This window comes from Acyrthosiphon pisum, chromosome A1 (assembly GCF_005508785.2).
Source record: "Acyrthosiphon pisum isolate AL4f chromosome A1, pea_aphid_22Mar2018_4r6ur, whole genome shotgun sequence".
Lineage (NCBI taxonomy): Eukaryota > Metazoa > Arthropoda > Insecta > Hemiptera > Aphididae > Acyrthosiphon > Acyrthosiphon pisum.
Window position 1 is genome coordinate 49,963,360 of NC_042494.1, and position 12,256 is coordinate 49,975,615.

At 26.2% G+C, this 12,256-nt stretch overlaps 1 protein-coding gene across 4 annotated transcripts in view; it reads left to right on the plus strand.

Moving 5' to 3' along the window:
- Positions 1–8,056: 8,056 nt before the first annotated feature.
- The window catches only part of LOC100574733 (cardioacceleratory peptide receptor), a 241,635-nt gene continuing 237,435 nt past the window's right edge, over positions 8,057–12,256 (plus strand). For all 4 annotated transcript variants that reach the window (XM_003245049.4, XM_008185673.3, XM_008185672.3 and 1 more), the window contains exon 1: positions 8,057–8,396. The gene's annotated coding sequence lies outside the window, so the exon portion shown is untranslated. The remainder of the gene's footprint in view (positions 8,397–12,256) is intronic.

The window sequence follows — 12,256 nt, forward strand, 5'->3', positions numbered from 1 at the left end:
TTTTAATTTTGAAGTGTTAAATAAAAATGTTAAAATGCATTAAAAGTTTAGACATTATAAAATAATAAAATATAAATTAATTGTAATGGTCCCTACTCCCTACTAAAAATGGTTTTAAGCTTTAAAGATTTTAATTACAATTCTAGTTCAAAAATATTACTTCAGTATAGTTTTTATTCATATTGCCTAAACTCAATTTATTTAACTTGCACTTACAAAATATCCATGTATAATTTTTAAATATTATTCTAGATTGGTCCACTTGATAAAGTTGTCAGTGTAACAAAGAAATCACTTTATATAAGGATGGACAACAGACACTATTAGAAGCATTTACCGAACTTGTCACAATCAATGGTAGACCATTAACAATATTTAAAGATTCTGGCATGCAAACAATTTTGAAACTTATAACACAATCAATTGGAAATAGTGAGTATCTACCAACCTAATACATTTTGTAAAGCCCATTTTTTTTAAAAATTAGTAACCTATATAAGTATTTTACATTTTAAATAGGTAAGCAGGTAATCATATTTGTGATTTACATTAAATATTAAGACTATGTTTGATTTATAAAATATTACCTTCCTAGCTATTTATAAATACTATTGAAATGTTTTTTTTAGTTTCCTAGTACACATTTGTATAAATATTTTAAACTCTTAAAGCTTATAAGATATACTTGGTATTTAATATTTAAATTGACTGTAGTCATATTTTGTACAAGTAGGTATAATTATAAAAAATAAATTTTATTTTATGTCTGTAATGATAGCCACTCTTCACAACGAGTTAATACAAGAACTAAGAAGAGTGTTAAATTTTTGGTATTTTAAATTCAAAAACACGATTTTTGAAAAAATTGAGCATTTTGAAGTTTTTTTACCATAACTTCCAAAATAAGTTCGACCGGCATTTTTTGAAAGTACCATCAAATTAGGCATGCAAAAACACACATTTTGAAAAAAAAAAATTCCAAAAAATCGCTTGGGAGCTAAACTGCATTTATGCCTAAAGGTTCTTACAAAATTTAAATTTTTAATTATTAACTAGCGATTTGATTTTTGACTCTTAAATAGTTTATGTTTTGAAAACAAATGAAGTAATAAATTAATAAAATGTAATACCTATATAAATATAAAATATAATGTTAGTACTTACAAGTTAATATTACTAAATTCGTTAAAAAATCAATAAATTCTGTGAAGCTCACGAGTAGTCACGATACGAGTAAAGTAGATATTGTAAAATATAGATTAAGTATTCAAGTATAAACAGTACAGCAGCAATACAGCACACTTCAAGATTACTGGACACTGGACTGTTAACTGTTAAGTACTAGAGAGTAGACAATTACGAAGTAAAAAGTAAAAACACTAAAAAGTAAAAACAAATAAAACGAAAAACGAAAAATGTCACTGACATGATCACTGGTAAGTGGTATTCGTAAAACTGGTGAAACTCTAATATACAAATGTAAATATAAATTATAAAATGCCAAATAGCATTTGGTCAACAATCAACACTATACTAATTAGTAATTATAATTTAAAATACCCTAGTCCCGAATTCGAATAGGTACTGTTGTCACTTGTCTGTCATATTAAGATTTATAGTCGTTTAGGTATACAATAATAAATATTAAATTCAATAAGTCTTTCCAAATTAAGTATTAACTCATTAGTAATTATCCCTATGTCCTGAAAGTAGAGAAGAATGACTGGGTTCTGGCAATCTGGCCTCTTGGCAGTGGTGTATTTACGGGGGGGGGGGGGGTATGGGGGATAGATCCCCCCTTGACCTTTTTTTTTGTAAAGTTAAGTTTACTTATTTACTGTATTTCTCAATAGGATACTACTTTTAAGTTTTAAGTAGGTATAGCTGTTTTCTAAGTATTACACAACCCGCAAAAAGTTGTACCCTGTTTTTAACACGAAACACAAAACCCGCAAAAAACGTTACCCGGTGTTTAACACGAAACACGAAAAAAATTTACCCGTATAATTGCAAGGTGCAACATGAAACATGAAATCCTCAAAATTAACTTAACTGTATACACTAATAATAACTAATATAATATTAAATTATAATTATCTTTACCCAGAGGCAGTGGCGTATTTAGGAATTTTGATAGGGGGGGGGGGATGAAATATATAATAATAGGTACACTCAATAAATACTAATATAAAATACATTTTTAAAAGTCCCTAACTTGTTGAGATTGAGATTTGTGTGGATCAAGATGAAATAGGAATTAACACAAATTGTTTAGTACCTAATAGCGTTTATTATAAATTCATATTAACGAAAATCCCGTGTTTAATACGATAAACAAAAAAAATTGCTTTATAATACAAACAAAATCCCGTTTTCTATTTTTTTGGATGCTCAGTTCATCGATAACCTTACATGGCATGATTATTGTATTGATCGGTGACGTGCAAATAAAGCCAACACATTAAAGGACCTTATTACAATATAGTTAAACTAATGTTAAACCGCGGAATTCGACTGGTAAAATCAGTTGGTTAAGCGTAACCGAGGCAGGGACTTGAACTTTGATGATTTTTACGGTTCCGGTTCCGGAAATTGAATCTTTTTTTTGTTTGATATACGCCGAATCTGTCCCTAGACATTTTGTTCCAGTAGCCAGTAGGTAACGCGTTTGTATCAATTGATAATTATCCGTGTTCACGGTTCCTAATAAGTGGAGCTGCTGCAGTCGGTAGGTTATAATAATATATATATCGTCCATTGGTCGAAATTCAACCAGAGAAACTGTTTCAATCACGGACTAAGATATAGGTATATCTTAGTCCGTGATTATAACAATGCAGTGGCGGATACGAGGGGGGGCGATGGGGCGTTCGCCCACCCCCCTCCTTGGCCCGTATTTCTATGTTATTTTTATATTATAAAATTGATAAAACTATTATTATAATATAATATTATATTATTTTATTATTATATAATTTAATATTTATTATTAATATTATTTTATAAAATAATATTTTTATTTTTTTTTGGATACTACTAATAATTACACATAAAGCATTAGTTATGAATTACGATGGGCCTGCGTAAAAATATTTCCCATTTATTTTTCCCATTCTCCGTTATAATTCTACTTGACTTGTTTTATGTTCATAATAATGCTTAAGAGCTTTTCTACACTTCGCAGGTTAGCTTATTTTCAATAATTTCAAATTAAAATAAAATATGTTTTACAATGCATGTAATAGCATGACTGCATGATCTGTATGCTTAGTTATATAATATTATATATATTTGTACTTTAAAGTTTAAAGTTTCTAATTTAAAAAAGTTATCATATAGCTATATTATGTTGCTTGATTGTTGATTTAAATTTTATTAGATTAAAAACCTGGTTGAGGTCTCGCATGGGGGAAGAACGCTTAACTGGCTTAGCGCTTTTACACATTCACAGAGACATACAACTAAATGTGGAAGACATCATTGACAGATTTGCTAAGGAGAAAAAAAGATGTATTGATTTGATTTTGTAAATGAATAACTAAACCAGTAAAAAAAAATAAATTTTATTTGTTTATTGTTTATGAAGCTTATTCATTTCATATTTATTTAATTTTATAGGTGAAATAATGCAAATAATTTTAGCCTACAATAAATTACAAGTTATATAAAAAAAGGTCATTACATTTTTGAAAATTCGCCCCCCCCCCCTTGGGTGACCTCTGGATCCGCTACTGATTTTGTGTTTCTGTATTTAAAGGGCTTGTCCTGTAAAAACATGTTAGTAAATAAATAAATAAAACATATTTGTTGAATATAATGTGATATAATAATTGTTCGATCCGAATTTCGCATAAGTTTGGATTTTTCTGTTATATTGACTGGGATCTATCTAATATCTATTGAATTTATGAGCTTTTTGAAGTTTTTATATTATTATATATTTATTTATTGGAACGAAGAATTTAGAAGGTACAAAACATATAATTTTACCAAGCAACCAGTAGGTATTGGAAAAATATTTTATTTTTAAAGATACTTTTTTAATTGTTAACAGTAGATTTATCTACTAATATTGATTGTCTGGAGGATAAATATAATTTGTAATTCTATGCGAGACACATTTTAGGACTTTCTATAGCTAACATAATTATTATATATATTGTACACAACGTCATAAATAATTACTTTTAAGTGTAAACTTTACTTTAGTAAACTTTAGAGTTTAGATGTCAAATTATGAGGTTACGATTAAGAGTTGAAATGGCCGAGAACTATAATGTTCATCATTTTGCGCACAGGGTATAATAAATACATAAACTATTATTATCGTTAAAAAAATGTTTTTAAAATTTTAAAATTATTTAGAGACAAATGACTCTCTTGCTAGTTAAAATTGCATGCTTTAAAATAGTGCATATAATTATAATATTAAAGACACAATAGCCTTAATTTGTAATAAAAGTTGGAGTTGGTTATATACTAATTTTGCCATAATTATGAGCGTTGACATTATAACCGTGAAAATTGTATTTTTATACTATTTATATTATAATTTATTATACTTAATGATATTACATTAAGAAACTACATTTTTCATGTCAAATATAGTGCTAAGTCTGTCAACGCGAGAAAGACAATTTTTATCGTAAAAAACTATAATGCACGAGCTACAACTTGTGTATGAAAAAATAACTGGTGTCGCAATTTACATTATAAATAGATTTTAGGAAGCAACTTATCAATTCCATACAAATACTAACCGTAGAGCTCTAATTATTTGTATAATATTTATCATTTACTCTTTGGATACAAATAGCTCCTAGTAGATTTTTAGTTAGGTACCTATATATCTAAGTAAATTTATCGATTTAAAGTTTTAAACATTAAAAATATGTGTGATAACTTTGTTATTATAACTTAAATAAATAAGAATTAAATGTTAAAGAACATTTTGATTTCTCTTAAATTGTTAGGTATCCACTTTTACATCATTATTTTGATTAAAATATTGTGATCCTTTGATATTGAATTTCTTATACGTATATACATGTGTTCTATCATATCTACAACATCTTTAATTTGATTTTGTAAAATGTAGTAAGTACCTAGTCTGTTGCCTAAAGGTGTTATTATATTTTTACTTCTTGTCTTCTGTGTTTTACATAATATCTCTATACACAATAATATTAAAACATATTCACGGTGTACCTATAAAACATATAACTATGTATAGAAAATATGTAAATATTGGTATAATTTATATTTTTTTATTTCAACAGTTGATCAAAATTTTATAGAACATTACTTTTGAAAATTTCGTAATTAACAATGAATATCATTAAATTCATTGTTTTTATTCAATTCATGTTAAATTATACAATGCAACTTTATTGACGTAATTTGATGCGCGTAAATTACATGTATTATAAAACAGTTAATCTGGATGTAGGTACCTACGTATTTTGCAAATAGATTATTATAGAGTGGCAGACATTTAATTAGCACTATTTAAATATAATTATATTTATTTTAGAAGTATGATGATCTTGAAAATAAAATAATTTATAATATATAGGTAGGTACAATGATTTTTAATTCTATTATTGGCTATGAATTAATCAAAACTATAATTTGGTGGATTTTTTTTACACCAAGATGAGAAAAAAAGTAATCACTTTTATAAATCCTGTTATTGAATTAAATATACATAAAAAAAAATACACAGACAATATTTTTTTATTCCTTCGTATTTTTTTTCAATCGAGATCGATCTATAGTTGTATCGTGTATTAATTTACAAGACAAATTCCAAAATAAGTACTTCGACATTAAAATGTAATAATTGATCTTCTTACCTTAAAGAGTTTGATAGTGTGCGTCCATATATCTTTTTTATGCTTTAATATGATGATAAATATGTTTTAAAACTGTTTAAAACAAATTCCTATATGTAATTAATTTAGTTGGATATAAATTGCAATGACTTTAGGGAGTTATTTTTGAATATTGTAATGGTTGTTTAAATCAATAATCAATTGCCGACAATACGTGACATTTGATTTTTTTTTGAGGACATATCAGATATCATTCAGGGGTAAGAGGGGGTCGCCGGGTGCATTGCACTGATTTTACCAAAAACAAGTTTGGGCACATATTCTAAGAACATGGTTTTAGTGGACGTAGGTACCTACATATTATATTATAATAGTAAAATTGTATTGCGGTCGTTTTAACAAGTCTTCAAGTTTTACGCGTTTGTTAAGTATAATTATTTAGGTCGATGCGAAAATTAATGTGTTTCATAAAATTTAATTTAATTAATTGTACAGAATATTTTTAAACTTACAATATTTACATCGTCAAGTGCAATCTGACATATTTTGCGATGAATAAAATATAAAGAAACCAGCTGGTAGGTAGATATAATATGATGGACAACAAATTGTTTTCTATTTATCATACAGAATTTTGGTAAATATACAGGTTAAGTATAAGTAGTATTATTACAATAACAGAAATAATGATATTATTATAAGAGAAATTAAACAATTTACTTTCAACAAAAATGGATAAATATATTTTTACAACTAAAACAGAAATAATTAACTAAATACCTACGTCCATGATTCATGAATATTTTACAAATGGAGTTTTTTTTATAATTTTTACGTATACCTATATCTAATATATTGTATTATGTATCTTATACCTTATAATTAAATATTCTGTTATTATATGAATTATTATATATCCAATAATTTAATCATTCATACCCTTAGGCTGTAGTATTATTAATAGATTATTTCCGATTTTATTATTAATTTAAAAATGCATTACGCAGAAGACAGGGTTGCTAAGGAGGGACATCTTTCTTAAGACTACACCACAAAATTAATGACAACCAAATTTCATGCGCCTATTAAACAAAATAATTTATGGATCGTTTAGTAGATAAATAATAAAATAAGTTTACTATATTTCGTTAATATTTGATTTTGCTGATCCAAAATATTATTCATTCAGTCATTATAATCGTATTTACGATAAAAATGTTTTTATATTGTACTAATATTTGATTTCTACATTTCACTCATAAAATATAAGTTGGGTAGGTACCTATAACAAATACAATTAATCTGGTCATGACCGGTTTTTTACTAAACACTTAAAATATAATAATAATAATATATCGACATTAATGAAGGAATGTCTTATTATTTTCTTAGCTTTAGATTACTGTTGTTTTTTAAAAACACTTGTTTATATTAGTAGCTATACTATGATGTATATGCATGCATAATAATATATCTACCATAATAATGTTAATCACTTGAGGAGATTGAATTCGTAGGATAACAGTTTTTCGAAAATATTTTGCATGAAGAATTTCCGGGTCTAAAAATTAAATATCGGGTCATTTCACCGAGTAACGTTGCTTGAACGATAATCGACATGTCACACGTAAACGCGCATAAAACATAGTATCATATTATTATTATTATTATTATAAAAAATAATTTATCGCCGCGATACATTGTACGTGAAAACTAGGTAATCCGCCGATAATAATAATCATTATATTTTAGCCATATAATATTATACATTTTATGACACACGAACATCTCGCCGAGCGCTATAATAATAATATAAAATATTATATTATAGCATTGTAGTTTTTCGTGGAGCCTATATTATTATACAATATAAATGACATATTATGTTGTATAGTATCTTTCGGTTTGGACGACGCGTTGCCAAAAACGTTAATTTTTTTTTTCTCTATTTTCCCGAGTGTTCAGGTTTTTTTAAATATTTTATTCGTCTCGCGGGGATGGGTTTTTAGGATGTCCGACGGGAGCGTTCTTCGGGTACGGTTTAGTCAATCTCAAACGCGCCCACGACTGGCTATATCCCTCCCCGTAAAAAAAAAAAAACTGTGAATTTTACGATTATTATTTTTACGCCGCCGCCGTGTTTCTATGGCCGGCCCCAATGATGCGGCGCGAAACGTCATTATTATTACACGCGTGCGTTCGGTAGCAATCGGGTCCAGTCGTTCCTTCCGTGCGGCGTGCCGGCGGATCACGTGTGTGTGCTCACCGCCGAAAGTCCCGCAGAGGTAGCTTACTCATCGGTCGGAGTGAGTGGATTTCGTGGTGCGGTTCGTTTTTTTTTTTTTGGCGGTTAATATTTTTTCTCGTTTAAATCGCGTTTTATAATAATATATATTCGACCGTCGTCGATTATCGTTTAATTCGGATTTTCAAATATAATATATTATACAAAAAAAAAAAAAAAAATTAAAAAAAAAAACACAGCAGTGCAATAATATTATTACGCGTTCCGTTTGAGCTGCAGTGGTCGGTCGAGTCTTAGCGGACATCATCATTCGCGCTGTAAGTACAAAAAATATATTATAATTATTTTCGCAATAATATATTTAAATGTTATTATATAATATAATACTTACATAATTAATTCGTCGTTGACAACTAACGTTTTTATTACCCAATCGGATACGACGTTCGGTGGTCGCTTTGTAAGCAGTAATATTATCATATTTTATTACTAAATGTGTACACAATAAATTAATACATGACAAATTCTGCGTTAATAAATCGATAAAATTTAAAATGTATCTCTGAAATTGATACTTAGAGCTGTGGCCTGTGGGCTGTGAGTAATAATTGGCAGTGTTCGTGAATTATTATTATAAAAACGATTAGGTATGATTCGCATAATAAAAAGCCGATGGTATTATAATAATATAGACAGTTAACTGCAGGACGTGAAGTTTATTTTAATTATTGAGTATCATAAATATTATTATAATACCTACATCAAATTTCGTTAAGAAAAATCAACCTTTTTATGACTATTTTAAATCATAAATTTAATTTAATTAAAATTAAACATTTTTATTTAGACCGTTATTTATTTATTCACAATTCGTTAGTCTAAAAATTCTAACTATATGTATTTAACTTTACTAAGACTAGTTCTTTAGTTCTATATTATTATATCTTACTTTATTTTAGATATTACCAATCCTGTTTTTTCTTTTTTTTTCTTTACCTACTTCAGTGATTTGTGAGCTCAATAATCTCATCATGATTATAATGATTAATACTATTATGTAAAAAATAAATCTATTCCTTGCTTTTTGGATCAAAAAAGTTTTATTTTATTGAAATAAAAACATTATAATATTTACGTATTAGTTTCGTTTCATCGAAAATTTATTGGTACCTAGAATATACACGGATTTAAGAATAATTAGAAAATAAATAATTATTTATCAAGTACCTTTTTACTGCGATAATAGTAATAGTTCAGTTTATATTTTGTTTATTGTAGTGAATTGATAAAATACCTGTTGTAATAAATAATAATATTCAATATAATTATTAAATACCTATTATAATATTTACTATTATATTTTATTATACAACAGGAATAAAATTAACGTTTTTTGTACATTATTGAGTGATATAAATGTGAACAATAATGTACTTTTATTGTTTAAAATGTTAAACAAACTAATACAGATGTTTTAATTCTTTGAAGTTTCTTCGAAGTTTGAATAAAATTGCATAAAAATTACAAAAAACTTTATAGGTAGGCATATCTAATATGATATTTTTTGAACCGAAATAGATAAACATATATAATATTAGATGTCTTAGAATATTAGATACCTACATAAAATTTTAAAATTATTTACATAAATTATTTCATAGTAAACTTATAATTAATTTCAATAATTAGTAGATACAATGGATACTTTCTGTCGCTTTAGAATTTTTTCTAATGATTATGAATTATGATGCTAAATCATTAGAAGATTTAAAAAATACTATACTTTTGTTTATGTTTCTAGAATCTTTTCTAAATCACAAATTGCTACGAAATCAATGTCGAATTTCTTTTGAAATGTAGGGTTTAGCGAACCTTTAAATACAAAGTTTGATTGTTAACATTAAAAACCAAGTTCAAAAGTCAAACAACATCTACTATTAAATTGTTTGGTTTTCAACTTTCATTTTGTCATTTCAGGTTCATATTAAAATGTTTTTGTTGTTAACTTAAACGATCTTTAAAAAAAAAATATTCGCTATTATGCTACAATTACCAAAAAATATGTTTCACAACACTTATATTATTTGTATTATACGTTAACCATAAAATTGTTTAGTAGGTATTTTAAAATAAATTAAATTTTAAATCATTTATATCAGCTTAAAAAATATGAGTTTTTTTCTCAGTAGAATTAAAAAAAAATTATTTTAATTATTTCAATTCTCTTGTTTTTTATAGTTTCTATCGTCTTTAAACCTAGTGAATTAATAATTTATTAATTAAAGATTTAAAAGTATAAATCGATTGCGTTTATTCATATATTTTTGAACAGAATGTTAGTACATAATAAAATATTTTCATTGTATATTAATATTTTAATTGGATATCGTTCAATGTTCTACTAAATCTAAAAATATAGATTTTGTAGCTTTATAAAAAAAAAAAAAATATTTATTTGCCGAATCCTGAATGTGACTATATCTAGTATCCACTAACTATAAACAAATTATTGAAAACTTTTAGTTAAATATTTTTGTCCATGCTACACATTTTAATAGTTTAGCTATATTGATAATTTTGGCCTAATTATAAATGCCCGTTAAAGTAATTAATCATTGTTGAGACTTGAGATGAGTAATAATATTCAAAAACAAAAACTAATATTAATTAATTATTATTTTTTCAAAATATTATATTTATCTCTATTTTCTTCAGTTAGGTATATTACTGTAATACACGTGTGTATTTATATGTTGATTTTCTAAATTATATTGTTAGGTATAAATATTTAATAATTTGATGAAAACTTTTTGTTGTAAATTATAAAAAAATGGTTCAAATATATAATATTGAATACAACACAACACATCCATTTAAAAGATGTCAAAAATTATATATTTTTTTGTTCAAAAACATTGTATGCTAGTATTAGATAAATTGATAAACCCTTGAAAAATAACTTTTTGCAAGTCCATTACAATAAATAAATTTATAGAATAACAACAAAGTACATAGAAAATAAAAATAAATTTAACTCAGATTTCAAGTAATATTAGATGTTTAATGATTACCTATTAGGTACCTATTATAAAATAACGGTCGTTGAGAAGAAGTTGAATGCCGGTATAAAATATCTGTGGCAAGAAACGAGTAGACAGGACACAATGTTACTTTTAAAAATACTCCTATGTGAAAATATATATTTCACTAAATAAGTGGATTTTCCTCTATACATTAATGGTTAACGATTTTCAGCTTAATGAGTACCAACACAAATACTTTTGTAATATTAACTTATGATGTAGATTGTAGATATGTATTTTTTATATTTATTTATAATTGTTTATATTATATTACTTTATTTTATTATAAAAAAAATGTTTAGTTATTGAGACATTTGATGCTCATATTGTTAGTTTATAATGACAAACCACCGTATTTATCAGATTATTATTCTATGAAAAATAATTCTTTATATTTCATTAGAACACTAAAAATATTATTATTAGCCTATAATATAATTTATATTATTTCAAGATATTTACATATTTTGATTATACATGTCCTTGCTGGTGACTTATTTTTTTCACGCGTCTTATTATAATACATTTCTTTCAGTACTAATGAAGTCAACAACACCCATGATGTACCTATATTAACGATGGACTTAAAACAATTTATCTATACAACATGCGATTTACTATAAAAATGTTTACCTATATAATCTACCTATATTCAAATGAAAAAAAAATTCACAATGATTAAATTTTATTTTTATTCTAATGCCTCGAATCGCCAAACATATCTGAATTTTTTTCTATCGCATTTTCTGTAAAAATGTTGATAATTATTATCGGCCAGTGAACACTGATTAATGAGCGATGTTTTTGTATTTTAAGTTGTTACTGGCACGGATCTCAGGACAAAGAGTTAAACTTTTTATCCTTCCTTGAAATAAAACTGATCGGAGTTGTATAGAGTGACACTCGAATCGAATAAAAACTTTTGCATTATCTCTCCCTTCTCCTATACACTCCTCATATTCGAGTAGTCTGTATAATCGAATGAGCGCACACTCCCAAACATAAATATATATCAAATATATACTGGTATATACGACTTGGAATCTTTTTCCATAAGGGTTCTATGCGTACAGTGTACAGCAACATGTATATAT